This window comes from Apteryx rowi, unplaced genomic scaffold (assembly GCF_003343035.1).
Source record: "Apteryx rowi isolate R43461 unplaced genomic scaffold, aptRow1 scaffold_1, whole genome shotgun sequence".
NCBI classification, from domain to species: Eukaryota; Metazoa; Chordata; class Aves; order Apterygiformes; family Apterygidae; genus Apteryx; species Apteryx rowi.
The window spans coordinates 50,520-68,755 of record NW_020447196.1 but is presented as its reverse complement, the minus strand read 5'-3'; the positions used below and the strand labels follow the sequence as shown (position 1 = coordinate 68,755).

The following is an 18,236-nucleotide window of genomic DNA, read 5'->3' as shown; positions in this document are numbered from 1 at the left end:
AGACTGAGACCCCAGTAGACTCTACCGGGCTTTGCATTAGGTCCATCAAAAATAATTTTTTTCTTCCAAAAACAGTAATTTCTGTATTTGAAACCCATTCTCTTAAACTGCATCAAAAAAGGAGTAATATGAATTCTCCAAGATTCTCTCAAAACATCACTGGGCTTCCTATACCACAGACACTATCTTCAATCCTTTATAACGTCTCACAAGAGTAGAGCAATTTGCCCAGTACAACAAAGTGACAGAAATAAAATTAGCTTTCAGGCACATGATAAAGTCAGAACAGCAAAACTCAGGTTGGTTTAGTAAATTTGCACAGACATCTTTTCATTCCCCTATTTTTACATCATTAATTTACTCCCCAGACTCCTATTGTGGCTATCACTATTGTTCACCTTTCAGCCTTTCTTTACATGAGAACAGGCCTCACCTCTCAAAAAAAAAAAAAAAAAAAAAAAACCCCCCACCAAAACAACAACAAAAAACATGCTTTTGTTAAAAGAATGTGCCAGCTGCTTATTTGGTTAGAGTCTGGGGATTTGTTTCAATATTTGCATGATGCCGCATGTCCAGAAGGAGTGAGTGGACCATGCTTTTCTGAATGTGTGCTCAAAAAAAAAAAAAAAAAAAAAAAATCCTCACAGATGTGGATTTACACTTGTAGCCTGGCCATCTGCAGAGTAGGTCAAGAAAATTGTGTTGGGGTTCCATGCAGAATAATCAGATGGGGCAAAAAACAAACATTTATTCCATAACACTGCATACAGAAAGCATTCATACCATGCCCCAGAGACTGTACTGGTGACTCTTCCCAGATACAATTCAAAGTGTTACCTTGAATATTGAGAGAGTCTGTTTTAACTTGGAGATCCAGAATCTGTCAGGCACCCCCATCTGGCTAGGTAGGAACTAAGTATCTGCCTAAGCAGAAAGCCTGATGCTGGACATGTCAGGCAGAGCCTGAAACTAAGACCTTAAGGGAAAAAACTGCAGGGCATTATGCCATTGTCCTCCTCAGGTGAGGAATGCAAAGAAAGGACTCTTGCGGGGGAGGGAAAGAAGGGAATTATATGGGAATGAGAAGTTATTACAATATCAGTGCAAATCAGATTTCTGAAGAATAAAGAACACATGCAGCAAAATGCCCAGGAAGCTATAGAAAGTTGTTGCACACATAAACCAAAGAACAAAAGATCAGTCATCACCACTCTACCCACACCACTTTAAACATTACTACAGCAGCTGTTTGAACAGAAACCTGATATCAGACATTCCCCAGGACTATTCACATGAGCAACTTCTAATTTCTAGAAAACTGACATAAGCAGTACTCAGAGACATTTAATAGCGCAGTTCCCAAATGTTAAGAAACTAGTCTAGTATTAAATGAGTATCCTTACTGAGGACAATCAATCTATTGCTTTACTAATTCAAGAATAATATAAATCAGTATTTTTGCATTTCTAGTTGTTTACCAGTAGGTGAATCTCACAGCTTTTTACCAACACTTAAGCAAGCTAGCTTTACAACACCTGCCCTCTCTCCTCCCCATCCCAGTACCAGTAAGGAATTAGATATAGCGGTCACTTACTTTATCTATAGCTGAAGCTCAGCTGCCTACGTCACAGATGAAGGGCATCATGCATAAGGACTCACGCAGCTGAATTACACAATTGTATTAGGGCATAAAGTGACTCAAACCACCTTAGCCAAACATTATTTCTTGCCCATTCAGACTGGCAGCGAGCAAGACCCTTATTGGGGGAAGAAGGATCATTAGAAATTTAATTTCCTCTGCCAAAAGGAGGAGTTTCAAACAGCAAAATCTGGTACCTTACATATCTCCTCCAAAGCCACTGACATGATCCTTCCCTGCTTAGTTTACAAAATTTAATGGCATGTTATTGAAAGATGATATAGTAAAAATAGTAGAATAAACATTTTTTTCTGAAGGATAACTGGAAATAAAAACAATGTTCAAGATTCTTCGATACAGACAATTTTATCTTTAGAAGCTTGTATTTATACAGGAAGGTTTTGTTAGTTTTTTAATCCAGCCCTTGCTCTTTATCATTTTTCACATAGCCATGATCCAAAAATGTTAAGGACAGAAGAATTTATTAAATTTCTTCACATTATTAGCAAGAAAAAGAAAATGTTACAAAAGAGGTTCTATCTTGAAACAAGTAATGCTTTAAAATTAAGGGAAAAAAAGTGTATGGACAGAGACTGGTGAGAATAAAGCTAAAGAGATTCTAAAACTTTAAGTCTCCTGAAAACATAAAACAATCAGAGATGAGAGAATACCAGAAGTATGGATAAAAAAACACAATGTAAAAGCTTAAACAAAGAGGACGAAGAAAGGTAAAGATCAAAAACTAAGTCAAACCTCAAAGAAGACACTCAAGATAAAGAATAGAAATTTTACAGCTTATGTAAGAGTTAGTAAATGTTCTTCTTAAAAAAAAAAAAAGTGTTGCAACTTTAAGGAAGGTTCCACCTTTTAGCTAGAAGCCTTTTATGTGATACTCCATTATTAAAGATCATCAAGAGAATTATAGTAAAAGCTAATCTTTCTCTTACTTGAAAAGTTAATCTAGCATAGTGTGTCCTTTAAAACTATTACAACTTAAGGTCCTTTCATGAAAGCTCAAAAAGAGAGGACTGAAAATGATACTCCACAGCCCCAATGACAGGGAGCATAAAAGAATAAACAGGACATGTTCAAACCTATTTTCTATCTAACCAGCTTAAGAGACACTGTAGGACCTGAACTAACTCTGCTTAATATTTTTTATTAAAAAGATATTGATAAAATGGTAAAGAAACTACCACACAGAAAAAAAAAAGCAGTCATATTTAACTTCGAATACTCTATATTTGCATTACAAACATTACACTCTTCAGTTTAGGCATTAATGTTGTATTTTCTATCACTTCAGTTAATGAGCTGCAGAAGGCAAACAGAAAATGTAAATTGTGAAATACAGCTCTGAATTACAAGTCCAGTTACTTGGGATGTGATGAAGAGCAAGCAGTACAACTTAGAGAGTACCGTGCAAATGACTGCGCACTCACCATACAAGACAGCAACCTAAAGACTGCTTCAGTTTTCACTAGCAGCCATTCACTGCTCCTGATAGGGATTGACAGGGCAACTAAGTAAGAACAAGACATAAGAAAGCAGTATTTGGGCTCCTTTTCCTCAGCTGCATCCCCCACATCAGCAGGAAAACATGTTAATTGCTATATTACTTCATAATTATCCCAAGAAATTCCTCTGGTAGCCACTTTGCTATGGTGCAGCCTGTTCTTACCGCGCAGCATGACTTTTCAAGTTCTCCTTATAAGACAAGTATGAGTAATTTCAAACATAAGGCTAAATTCATGCACACACACACAAACCTTCCTCCCCCAAACCTGTGAAAGACATGAGCTTTCCAATGAAAGGCTATACTGTCTCTCATTGCTCCTCTCCACTGTGGTCCTCCTTCCTCCTGGCAGCCAAATCACTGTTGTGCTACATCACTAACATACAGACACTGATCAAATAGAGTCCTCTGAGCTTCACTCTCCAGCTCCTGGAGGCTATGTAGCCCTAGCACTGCTAAGGACCTCTGCTGCTTTCAACTTCTGCTACCTTGCTTTAAACAGAATACCAGTAAACACAGCCCAGAATTTTGAATTGACAGTGCATTCCTATATTTATTTATAAAGCCTTTGTCACAATAGTAAAGAAGAACATCCAAAGTAGTAACCCCACAAAACTCTTCTGCAAATTTTGAAAGTATCAGTACAATGAAGATCAGCCATCATTGCTAAAATTTGTGTTACAGTCCATGATAAGTGCACAATGACCTACTTATCACTTCTATCTCCAGAAGTCATTTCATAGGAAACCTGAAACCCAAGCTAGCCAACAAAATGGGCATAATGCTTAGAGAAGCGCAACCTCAAATTTGAGCATTTTGCAATTAAGGTGCTAGCTAAATCACTTTAATTCCAGTAATTTCTCAAAATGTCTTTGCTACCATTCTCACAGGAGGACAAAAACATTTTCCATTAGCCAGCAGAGGCATACAGAAAATTTAAAGTTAAAGCATTTCAATTCAGAAAAAAAAGGGTTATGTACCTAGAAGCATGGGCAACTGTCTTGCTGGGAAGATCTTCCCAAGATTTGTTCATACCCAAAGCTAACCCAAACACTTCTAAAAAGCCCGAGAGAAAGGTCACTTGAGGTCTTGTTGGAAGACTGCAGCAGAAACAAGCCAAAATTCCACAATCACAGTCCATTACCAGTAATCACAGGCACTCTTTACCTTCTGACCTTCTCAACAGTAAACTCAAATGAAGAGAATTGTTTGACAGACACCATCCTATAAATATGCAATGCCTAAAACCATGGAGGTTTGGGTAACAGCAACATTCTTGAACTCTATGTAATTTTTCTGAGAGTTGCTAAAGATAAATGTTTCTTGCCACCAAGTTACAAAGTATATTCTAAATAGTTTTCTACTCAGTAACAGTAGATACAGCAGATATACAAGCAAGCCTTTTCATTTTAACCTTGGGTACTTGGATTAAATGAAAAAATATGTGTTTAAAGGTGTTAGAATGTATCCAGCACTGTTTTCACTGAACTTCTAGTGCATGCAGTAGAATCCTATTTACTTAAAGTGGAATTAAAAAAAATTTGGTAGTTTTTTTTTAAACCAAAACATAATCGCCACAAATAACAGAACTCTCTAAATTAAAATGCTCCAGCCTGCCTCTCAGCCAGGAGTGTGTATCTGACTAGTGACCGCACCTGAAATGGTGTGCACATGCACACACACACAAGTCACTGCAGTGGGGGGAAGAGAGAAGAGCTAATAATTGGGCCCTACTGATTCAGCATGTGAGCTTTTCCAACCTTGAGCAAGATCTCCATGGGAGATACCCACCACAGAGCCAGATCTGTGGACTTCTGCACCACAAAAGTCATGGTTCTTTTCTGCCTAACAGAACTCAGTGAGATTAAGATAAAATGCTTCGTCTCTACATGGTTCTTTTAACAAATCAAGATTTTGCATGTGACAATAGACAGTTAAAGAATTTAGTTCTTCTTTTTATTTCTTTTGGTAAATGAATAGAATTATTTTAATATTAAAAAAATTATACCACTCGTGAAAGAAATGAGTATACTTCAAGAGACAGCAGCTTATTAGAAATACATGGAATTAGTGAACAAGCTGTTAATTGAATATACTGTCCCCTTGGCAAAAGAACACCAAAAAGATTGCCTTACTTTCACCTTATACTTACTCCACAGCACTGCATGCAAGCCTCCTCTTCCTTTCACAACAGAATGAGGACATCTCCCCTTGAAGAATTTAGTTAGTGCTATGGAGTTCCCTATTTCAAAAGAAAATTTACATGTTCTGTAAAGCAGAAGAGGCATCCCAACCCAACCTACCCTTCTTCAAGCAGCAGCATACACAGAAAAAACTGGTATCTTGGCAGCGAGAACATAAGGAGCAGCGAGCCCAAACAGGAGAACTCAAGAGAAGATTTTGTCTCCCTTCGTGTGAGCAGAAAACCACCCCTTTCATTGTCTACAAATATGGCACCATCTTTATGGTCTTCACAGTGGAATCCAACAAATTGAGGGCATTCTGACAGCTAACATAACCAGTGATTTCCTGATTCCAGGAAAAAAACTAARTTTTTTATTACACTAACTGAATGGAAGCCAAGTAACATTTACCACATAAGCACTGTCATGATGAGACACTTTCATACTGCCCATACAGCTACATCAGCATGCTGGATTTTGAAGAAGAGTATGGAAATATATTCCTATGGAAATTACTATATACTTTTCAACAGAAGGTAGGAAACAGAATTTCTGCTGAGGGAAAAAAAAAAAGGAAAGAAAAACTAAGAAGAGAGGAAGGAAACATAATGACAGACTCTTACTCCTTTCAGGATTTGTGCACTAACCAGACTGTAGTGAATGGAAAGAATAAAGGTATCAAAAAAATCAATTTCAAAATCGATTGTTCCATACCAATTCTTTGTCACGAGAGCAATCCCAAGTAGAATTGCTGCTCCAAACAACTACAAGGAACTGAAATTGCTACATAAAGTTAGGTAATAACACTTTTTAATGACTGTGAGGATAACATGGTTACACCTAACAGACTAGATTGCAGCTGGAGTGCTAACAGTAGGAGAAATCTTCATCCCTGGGACTCTAGGACTGATTCCTAGAATGGTTTCCCTATGACCTTTTGCACCATCTTGGAAAACTGGATGTCCTATAGTATGCACAAAAGGCAACATCATCCCCACTCCTTAGCACAGTCCTTCCTGGGGCTCATCCTGTGCAGCACAAGTTTTCTCTACTCTTAATGCAAGCCTGTACCTTAAAGGAATAACACAGCACTAGAGAGTCATTGCTTATCCCCAGTGATTTGATCCATATTTCACTGTAGTCTCACATTCTAAGAAAGTTACTGTTGTTGTTCCAGAAGTGCTGAACAGCTCTTGCTAGTTGGGGAGGTAGGCTGATTTTTATGATTCGGTAAAGAGACCACCTCAGTAGTTTCCCCTGAACTGATCTTTTTTTCCCTAAAGCAAATGCTGTTACAAAAACTTGGTAGGCAAGCCTATAAATTAAAATTACTGAATGCTTTCCATTCTAAGATCCTGTATTCCATACTGTATAACTGCTAAATTTCAGATGTTTTGGTTAAAGTAGCCCACTGCTACTAAGCCTGCTGAGCTGTTCCCAAGAATGGGGAGCGGGTGGAAGGATGGAGAGGACGTTACAACTTCTTGTAATGTTACAAAGTTCTTTCATCAAGAAACTCCACCATTAACATACTTTAGGAGGGACTTGAGGTTGTCACTGTGTATGAGAAGTGATGAAGACTCTTTCTGAAGGCAATATAAATAACAGAACCAACATACAGTAGTTACCAGTAAAACTCACAAAACCATGAAAAATTGAGCTCCCAGACTTGTACTGTTTACATTACAGGGATGGAAGAGGAAGGAGGCAAATAAATCCAAAGTCACAAAGCACACTTGGAGCACAACTGGCAATAGAAGCTAAATCTCCTTTCACACTACTATAATCAACATATCAAGTTAAAAATATATTTATAAACACTGCAAGTGTTATAATTATTCCAGCCTCCCCCATCCAGGGTTATTATATGGGGCTTTAAACTAGGCAAAATAACATTTCTAGCTTCTAACAGTCCACTGCATTTCAGGAAATAGGGGTGCTGTATATTTAAAAAGAAAGCTCAATAAAACAATGTGTGCGCTGTATTAACTGCTTTGTTTTTCTGTTATCGTGAAGAATACTCAATTGCTCAATCTCACTATTCAGGAATTTATACCATGCTTATCCCTGTGTTATTTTAGCAATTCACTGTCCCATTTTCCAGTAACAACACAGATTTGTACCAAGTTGCATGGCAATGTCAAGAGTGAAACTTTAACTTCAAGATGTATTTTGACAAATATAATGACAATTCTCCTACTTTTATGACAGTCTATACCAAATATATCATATAAATTTACACATATTTTGTGTACATCATTTAAAAAACAGAAAGATGCTAAAGAAGAGAAATAATATCCAATTTCTCTGCAAAAAATGGTTCAGATTAAGAATGGAGACAAGTTTATGAAACTAAAGTTACATGGAACCCACCTCACTAACAGAGTTTACCATCTACTAAATTAGCTTGAATTTAATTTAGGCACTGTGATAATAAGACAATCTACCCGCTCAGCTACCATGAGAATGATACTAATAAAACTACCTAGACAATCTGGACATATAAAATATATTTCAGAGGCTATTTCACAGTGAGATCACCAAGTACTGAAGCCTGATGAGCTAACTTTGCTAAGAGATTTCAGCACTCGAGTTTACAGAAGATTGTGTCACTTGAGAAAATCTCCTGGGAAATTTGGCCTTAGGAAAGAGAATGTCAGTATGTGAAGACTGCTGAAGCTGTGCAGCTGGAAGCTCAAGGCAACATGCTGACAGCATAAACTGTTAGCGAAACATACATTAAAAGACCTAAAAATTGCATCAAGGTGGCCATCAGATAACTTTAACATGTTAAATCACACTTCGTAAAGGCAAGCCAACATGCAACCTTGACATTCCTCAGCAATTTTAGAAAAATACATGGTACTGGTGTTAAGTAGTACAAACGTGATGGACTGAAGATTTTTCAGAATGGTTCCAGGAAGTTAACATGCAAAAAAAGATGAAGAAAGCAAGCAAGCTAGCACAAAAACCCCACCAGTTCATTCTCATTGTTAGAGGACATTTTAAAAAGTCACAGGAAAAAGAAAATTAGGAAAGCTGTAGGAAATGCTAAAAAAGAAAAGAAAAAAAAAGAGTCTGACAGAATCAGTAGGGGATGCCTATAACTAATGAGAAAATACAGGCAAGCTGGAGAGGAAGATCAGGTCAGAAATGCCAGATGTGATGGAAGAACTGTATGATGTGACAGTGGAGGCCCTGGAGACAAAGACAAAGACAGAAAAGCAGAGAAAGAGACAGTGCTCAAGAGATGGTGCCGAGAGAGAGAAAAGAGCAGGTTTTCTAGCAGAGAGAGGGGGAAAAAAAAAAAACAAAAAAAACCCTGAGGACCCAGAGAGCACCGATATATAAGAACCCAAAACTGTTTGCCAAGCCTATTTACACTGATTTAATCATGCGGAGTTGACAGATCTCAGACTAGGAGCATGGTGGGGAGGGAACACTGAAGATAAGAACAGGCAAGGAGGTAGATAGTAGATTGCTTACATTTTTGAAAGAGCTTTTGCTGAAACAGTTTTAAAGAAAGGTGGCCACCATATGCAGCAAAGATCTTGTGAAGGATGAAAGGAAGAAAGTGCGAAGCTACAGATCACGCTGATGCCAAACAGACAATGAACATGGAGAAAGCAGCCTCGGAAAAGCTAGAGAAAATACAAAATCTAAAAGAGAGGGATAAGAAAGGCCACCCAAGAACATGAGGAATCAAGGTACAAAAAGGACAGCAGATTAGAGGACAGAAGACAGACAGCAGATCAGTCGTCAGAAGCAGAGAAATCTCATTTTATAATCTGTGCAGCCTGAAGGGCAAACAGGTAACACAGGGCTAGAAAAAAAAATTAGTTATAATACTGTACAAGATGGAAATCATAAAGTAGCATTAAGAAAGCTCATGAAACAGCCCTGCCAAGGGTTCCAAAGAAAATTAATTTAAAAATTATTTTAAAAAGGGCTCAGAGTCATCCCATACAATTAAAAGGCTGAACAACATTATCATCAGTAAAAGGAAAATAATATTTGGTTGATTCTCCACCTATTAGTTTCTTTTTAATGCAGAAGCACCAGACATTTGGCTCATCTCCTGGACTTCAAACAGTCATGATTCTCTTCATAGATAACTGGAGTATGCCAGTTACAATACAGCTATGCAGAATTAAAACAAGAGTACTAAAACTTACGTTACAATAGGGATAGTCCAGACTGTATTCCTCTTCACTACTCTTTTCAACACTGAAGAAGTATATAGCTGTTTAATCAACGTTGGGACAAAAACCTCACGAAAAGCCCACACGTTCCTCAACTTTTATTTTGAAGATCCCAGCTTTGGAGGGGAAAGATGGCTGTTAATTGTGGGGCTTTCTAGACCTAAGCTGAAATGAGGAAAGAATATGCTTGTGTTCTAGAAAAGTTAAGATTTGCAGGAAGGTAGCTGAAATACAAATATCTCTCATTGACCAACATGAATTACAGAAAGTAAACAGTTGGAGCTATTTTTAAAACATACATAAAGAAGCTGGACAACAGCAAAAAAAAGTTCAGGAAATAGCTGTGTCATGAAGCATGTTAAATGGGCCTGAAACATTTGAAAGAAAAAAGGCAGAATTAAGAAACTCACACAGGACTACACAGTATTTTTGTTTGTGAAATGCGATCTAATATGCAACAAAACTATTGTTAGTATATCACTATATGAAGGGAAAGAACAAAAAGCACACAACAGGTGGAAGAATGGAATCTTTAAGTGTGCTTATCAGATGGCTTTTGAGCAACAAGTGTTCAGAGAATTTAAGCAATTAACACAGAGAGATACTTTTGATAGGACTCAAAAGCATCAAAGTAGATTCCACCCTTGCTGTTACAGACAGCATCACTAATTGTCCATTATCAGTACTTCTATTCTTCTAAAGAAGAAATCCTCAGCGTGAACAAGGTCACAGCATCAGGCCCCTCCTGAATCATGAAGCTTCCCCCAAAAAATCTGGAATAATAATTCAGAGGTAATTTAAAAACAAGTAATTTAAACAAGGAACATAAGAGCATACAGAAAAGGATTCTGAGATAAGATGTTGGTGACAGCACCAGTTCTCTACTGCTTGAAAATGACCTAAAGCATATAGGTTTAACACTTTCTTATGCAATGTAACAGATCTTGGCAGGTTTTAGCTCTCCAGCTGCAGGCCTAGATTCTGATACACATACAAGCTAGGTGAAAAAAGTCAGTTCCACTTCCTCATATATTCGTATACCAGTGAAGATTTCTGCTTGTTACAGACCAAGAGGGTTTTATATCAGCTAGTTATGCCTGCTTTTTTTCTACTTGGCACCATCTAAGTAGTACAAGCAGATTTAGTGCATTAAAAATGCAAACTAATTGCCTATTGGCCTATTGATTTTGTAGACAATTTCCCATATCACTTGTTTTTCTTTTTATACACAATAACGCACAGACTGAAAGCAAATTCAGCCTCAAACTTGGTTCCGAAAAGCCTCTAATGGAGACTCCAACCTGTGTGTCGTGTGCACTACTAAACATGAATGAATTCACACTGAACTCTCTCATATATTCAGTTGCCTTAAGAGTGAGAAAAAGTCCTACTATAATTAATTTGATATAATTGTAGACTGCCAAAAGGGTGGTCCTATTCCCATACTTTCTTCTCACAACCAGCTGTAGATTTCCAGCGCCTCCCTTGCCATAGGACATGGATCCTGTGCAATCGTTATTTGAATCAGTTCAGTTCTCCAGCGTGACAGAAGACTACATTTCTGTTTAATTTGGTGGAGGCCAGTTTTCCATCAAATCAGCTTGCTGTACCAGTCCTCTTCCCTCCTGCAGTCACACCATCACTAGATTTTACGCAAAGGTACAGGCAAGGCACACAAATAAGCAGAATGGGAGCAGAAACAAGCAGATCAGCCCCTTCCACCAAGAACCTGCACCTTTTACACCGAGTGAGGTGAAACTTGAATACAAATGTAAAGCTCTGTCTAAATGTATCTGTTTGTAGGGCCAGTATCTGAAAACTGAGTCACAGTTAAGTGCAGTATTAACACTCTTTATTTGCTGTCTGCCACTGAAATATCTTTCCTGATTCCTTTCCTTACAGGACAAATTGCATTTTCCAAACACTGGTTCCATTTTATACTGTATACTTAATAGCAGCATTAAATCAATTTTCAGTGACACTGAAAATATCTGCAAAATTAATTCACAAAACAGCACTTTTGGCTTGTATTTATTTGTCTACTTCTGTCCAACTTCTACTCTGAAACAATCACACTTATTATAGCTCCAAAATCAACATATCACTGCTTCCTGATTATTAAGGCTTGGTCTTATTCTCTAGTTATAAATGCAAAAAAGTATAAATGTAGTGTTTTATATTTGGGCAGAAGCTCTGTGCTTCTGTACATACTGCTTTTGATCAGTATGTACAACTTAGATCAACTGTTCATATCACTGTTGTTACTTGAAATGAAAAAAAAAACCCACCTAACATCTCTCCTATGACAGAAGACTTATAAGTCATGTAGTCACACGCACGGCTCAAGGACTGTTATTAGACGACCAGAATTACCTCAGTGAAAGACCAATGACCACATACAAACTACCACCAATGAAGAATCAAAACCCGTGCCAACAACAGGACTGGCATGTGATAAGCACATCTGGACATCATGAGGAAAACTAGCTGTCTGACACAGAAAAGGAAAATGTGTATATATATTTTATATATATATTTCTGCCAGAAATTCAAGTTACAAGCATGCACATATCTTCAGTTGGTTTGCTTTTCCATTCTAACCTAGGAATGTATTTGGGTTGACTTAAAAAACGCTAGCTTCTTTTGAAAGGCTGTTTTGTGTCACTGCTGCATATATAGCTCCCTGTAGGAACGCGTCTGTAACAAGAACCTAAATTCACTGGATAAGCTGTAACAGCTACAGTATAAACCGCATGCTGAAGCCAAATGCCCAGTAACAGAGCTGCAGGCCCCACCACTGCAACGGCACAGGAGTTTAGATGGTACCGTCTCCAAGAGGCTCAGAGATGGCCTCAAGCACAGCCCTGGTACCTTGACAAAATTCCATGTACAACTTATTTGCCACTCTGAACCTCAGAGGTGTCCCTTGTTCAAGATTAGTCAAGAAAGATTTACCACCATGTAAGTACATTTAAAGAATTTTTAYTTTATTTTATTTTAGAAAAATGACCACAGATTTAGTTGGGCCACTCCCATTAACATTAATGGCAGTCACATGCTCACTGAGCCAAAAATATATCCCCTAATGTCCTTTCACAAGCATGACCTTTACATTTAAAGTACATGGTTTAAAATCAGCTGAAACAGATCAACCCTTCAGAATTCATCTCTGTTTGAATCATAGGTATCTTAGATACTTTCTTTTTAAATAAAAATATATATATCCACATATATCTGGGACCCACTTAACTGCCAAACCACATAAAAGCTGATTTGCGGCCTAAATGCTCCATGTTTTAAATTTTTGCCCTGCTCATATTATGCAAACTTCTACAAACTCTTGCCGCTTGGCCAGATCCTGAAGTCTCCTCACCATACTCATTTTCCTCTATCTTTATAACATAGGTCCTCATTTTCTCAGCACAGCAAGTCTCTTATTCTCACTCTGACAGTGTTTGGCTTCTCCTCTAGTAAGCTTTCATTTTTCTCCTTCTGGAACTTGCAGACAGCACTTAAATTCTTCTGTTTACTCTCCTTCATCCATGCTAGTTATCGAAATGACTTACTTAGTTGCAAGATTATATGACAGATTTGGTTTATTGATTCCTGATCTCACATCTCTCAGTCTATCTTTGTATCCCTGACACTTCCTTCTGCTTATCCCACCATTACTTTCAGCTCACTAAGCTAATATCAACCTATTTAATCTTCATCYATATGACTACCTTTTTTGCCATACATCATTTAGTACTCTCCCTGATATGCAGAGTGGTCTCCTCTGTTCACCTTCTTGATTTTTTTTTTCAACATTCGGCAATTTTGTAATAATATTTTAAGAACTGCCCTGTGTAAACTGTGAAAAATCATCTCTTATGATCATCTCTGAATCCAAGCTCTGCTCTCTCACTCTCCATTCTTCCTACCTTTGCGCCTACCAAGCTCTACTCCTTCCAACCTTTTCTGCTCTTGCCTTATGCTCTTCTTATTTTACTAAGCCAAGCACTGTCAACATCATCTTTCACACCCCTCCTCTGTATTCAGTTCTTTCTGTATTCTTCAAGTACCAGCTGTCTTTCCCACACACAGCTGACAGGTATGGCATCTACTCGAATTAATATTTAAGTTCTGATACCAGAATCTCATCTTTAGGTGTTTTCCTATTAAGAGACTGTTCAAAAGTGAAAGGATAGCTGCACATTATTTACTATGTTAAAAAGTCATCAGTTACTAATTTATCTGATAATATAAAGTATGACTGAACTGAAGGTAGACCTCCTTAGGTCAATCAATATAGATTGATATAGATATGAAACCCTACTGATAGGCACCGATACCTCTCCTTCCCCACACGCATGCACACCTTGCGCTCTCCGGCCCATGCTGCTCTCCCTATGCACCAATGACTATCGACATTGACCACTTCTGACATCAACGGGCCTTCATGAATATTCATTTCCATTCTACCACGGGGGCACCACATCCATATGTATCCATCCCTCTCGGTACGCATCCATACCTCTCCATCCCCACAGGCATCAAGACTTGCCCGTTTCCATACCCAATTAGAGGCATCAATAGCACTATGTGCCAAAAGCTATCGCTAGCTGTCGCTATCCATCCCTGCCGACAGCCATTCATACCTCTCCATCTCAACAGACATTGATCGCTTTTGCTCTCGCCCCCATATTCCTCTTGCCAGGCATCAAATCCATCAACATCAATCCCTCTCAATATTGAGCACCATCAATGCCTGTCCAATGTCAGACCTGGCGAAAGGCATCGATATCAATATCAAGAATAAGTGGTGAGAGGGCATGATATGTCAGAAAGGGATTTAATAAGTGGCGGGTGGTTTGTAATAAGGGGCAGGTGGTTCGTAATAAGGGGCCCTGGGGATGATATTGATCGATATAGATACGAAACCCTATTGATAAGCACCGATACCTCTCCTTCCCCACACGCATGCACACCTTGCACTCTCCGGCCCATGCTGCTCTCCCTAGGCACTGACAACTATCAACATTGACCATTTTTGACATTGACAGGCCTTCACAAATATTCATTTCCAGATGCACCGCTGGGGTACCACACCTATACGTATCCATCCCTCTCGGTACGCATCCATACCTCTCCATCCCAGCCTCATTATCCCTGATTACCATATTAAAAAACACCCCCTTTGCTGCATAACGATATGTAAATAAGGGGGGCATACCCCACAACAATCACGCAAATGGCAATCGAGTCAATGAAGTAGGACTGCTGCACTTTCACATCCCACCTTCAGCAACTATCAAAGAGAGGACAGCCCACTAAAGTTTTTGGAAAGGAAGAAAACCAAAGCCCCAAACTCTTCACCGCAGACTGCTGACGAGTGAGCTTCCTTCTTTCCTCCTGCAAACGGTCCCCTCTTTGGCAAGACTTGCATCTCTGACAAACGTCGGATGTTACCCGGGCAAATATATTATGATTGAAAGCTCTTAATTGTTAGTTTGAGCTCAAAGAAAGAAAATTGGTTGCAGCAAGTGCATTTATCAATGGCAATTCTGAACCTGTTGTATCTGTCGCTTTAATAAATTCTTATTCTTTTCTACTTTGCAAAACTGACACAGGGAAAGTCCTTGAACAAGGGGCTCTGGCAGGCAAACCTAAATTACCAAGATAAGAAGGGCCTTCCTTCCCTCCCTTCACGCAACATCATCCCTGCCGACAGCCATCCATACCTCTCCATCTTGACAGACATCAATCGCTGTCACTGTTGCTCCCATTTTCCTCTTGCCAGGCATCGAACCTATTGACCTCGATCCCCCTCAATATCGAGCACCATCGATGCCTGTCCAATTTCACAACTATCAAGAGGGTGCGATATAAATATTGATATTGAACACTATCGATAGGCTCCAGTACCTCTCCTTCCCCACACGCATGCACACCTTGCACTTTCCGGCCCATGCTGCTCTCCCTAGGCACTGACAACTATCGACATTGACCATTTTTGACATCAACAGGCCTTCACGAATATTCATTTCCAGACGTACTGCTAGGGCACCACATCCATACGTATCCATCCCTCTCAATACACATCCATACCTCTCCTTCTCAACAGGCATCCAGGCCTGTCCATTTCCAGAACCACTTAGAGGCATCCATACCTATCAAAAAGTGTCCATATCCATCCCTGCCGAGAGCCATCCATACCTCTCCATCTCGACAGACATCTCTCGCTTTCACCCTCAATCCCATTTTCCTCTTGCCAGGCATCAAACCTATCGACCTCGACCCCCTCAATATAGAGCTGCATTTATGTATGCCCAATTCCGCACCTATCGAGAGGGTTCCATAGTAATATTGGCATAGAACCCTATCGATAGCCACTGGTATGCCTCCTTCCCCACACACATGCATACCTTGCACTCTGCGGCCCACACTGTTCTCCCTGCACACAGACGACTATCAATATTGACCGTTTTCGACATGGATGGGTCTGGACAAATATTCATAGTGACGGGCCTCAATGAGTATTGATTTCCATGCCTGAGCAATACGTATGGAAATCAAGACTCATCGAGAGCCATCACTATCAAAAACGGTCAATGTTGATAGGCAGCGGTGCCTCCCGAGAGCAACAGCAGCCCCAGAGCAAAAGCTATGTATGCCTGTCAAGACGCAGCACTTTTGAGACCTATCAATACAGTTTGATATCGAGCACTATTGCCCCACCCCGACATTTATTGCCCTCCCATTTATTATTCTCCTTTTTCAAATAGTACACCCCCCTCTGACATATTGCACCCCACCACCACTTATTACACACCCCAGCCACTTATTATATCCCCCAGCTACTTACTATGCCCCCCCAGCCACTGATTACGCCCCCCTCCAGTTATTACACCCCCCTGCCACTTATTAGGCCCCCCCCTCCCACTTATTACCCCCAACACCCCCCCCCCACAGTTGTTATGCACCCCACCAATTATTATCTACCTCAAACACTATCGAGAGGTCTGGAATTCGACAGGCATCGCTGACGCTCCAGCTTGAGATGGATACATGTCGATAGCCTTCAATGCCTGCCCAGGGCAAACGGGGCCTGAGCGCAAAAGCCATACATGCCTGTCGAGAGCAAGAGGTAGCGATGGCGCTCGGCAGGGATCAATATCCACAGTTACCAAAACCTACAGAGACCTACTGCTATCGATCCCTAGGAGTAGGTATGCAAAGCGACGCACCTCGATGCCTCTCGAGATCAAGAGCCGTACTCACTTAGAGGCATCCATAGATATCACCAAATGTCTGTATCAATTCCTGCTGACAGCCATCCATACCTCTCCATCTCGACAGGTATCTCTCGCTTTCACCCTCACTCCCATTTTCTTCTTGCCAGGCATCGAACCTATCAACCTTGATCCCTCTCAATATCAAGCACCATCAGTACCGGTCCAATGCCAGACCTGGCAAAAGGCATCGATATCAACATCAAGCATAAGTGGCAAGGGGGCATGATATGTCAGAAAGGGATTTAATAAGTGGCAGGGGGGGTATAAGTGGCGGGGGGGCCTAATAAGTGGTGGTGGTGGGGAATAAGTGGTTGGGGGGGCATAATAAGAGGCAGGGGGGGTGATACTGATCCATATAGATATGAAACCCTATCGATAGGCACCGATACCTCTCCTTCCCCACACGCATGCACACCTTCACTCTGCAGCTCATGCTGCTCTCCCTACGCACCAACGACTATCGACATTGACCGTTTTTGACATCGACGGGCCTTCACGAATATTCATTTCCATTCTACTGCTGGGGCATCACATCCATACGTATCCATCCCTCTCAGTATGCATCCATACCTCTCCATCCCGACAGGCATTCAGGCCTATCCATTTCCAGACCCACTTAGAGATATCCATAGCTATCGCCAGGTGTCCGTATCCATCCCTGCCGACAGCCATCCGTACATCTCCATCTCGACGGGTATCTCTCGCTTTCACCCTCACTCCCATTTTCTTCTTGCCAGGCATCAAACCTATTGACTTCGATCCCCCTCAATATCGAGCACCATTGATGCCTGTCCAATTTCACAACCATCAAGAGGGTGCRATATAAATATTGATATATTGATAGGCTCCAATACCTCTCCTTCCCCACACGCATGCACACCTTGCACTTTCCGGCCCATGCTGCTCTCCCTAGGCACTGACAACTATCAACATTGACCATTTTTGACATCAACAGGCCTTCACGAATATTCATTTCCAGACGTACTGCTAGGGCACCACATTCACATGTATCCATCCTTCTCGGGACACATCTGTACCTCTCCAACTTGACAGGCATTGAGGCCTGTCCATTTCCGTAGCCACTTAGAGGCATCCATAGCTATCACCAAGTGTCCGTATGCATCCCTGCCTACAGCCATTGATAGCTCTCCACCTTGACAGGTATAGATAGCTTTCGCTCTTCATGTGAACTTTTAATCAAACAGAGTGAAGTCAGCTACTCCCCTGAGAASAGCAACACTTACGTTGGTAGACACTTTCAGCCATATCCAGCCTGGAAAACACAACTGACATGAAGCAGTACATGGGTTTTTTTGGCAACTTTGGAGGAATGGAAATGCAGGATTCTGAACCATGATCTGAAGCTTAAACCTTTTCCACATCAAAGTGGTTCAAACGATTACAATGCTAAATGAACAA

General features: G+C 40.2%; 1 pseudogene; it reads right to left on the bottom strand.

Moving 5' to 3' along the window:
• LOC112962492 overlaps positions 1-17,558 on the bottom strand; it is a 66,952-nt pseudogene extending 49,394 nt beyond the window's left edge.
• Positions 17,559-18,236: the final 678 nt, after the last annotated feature.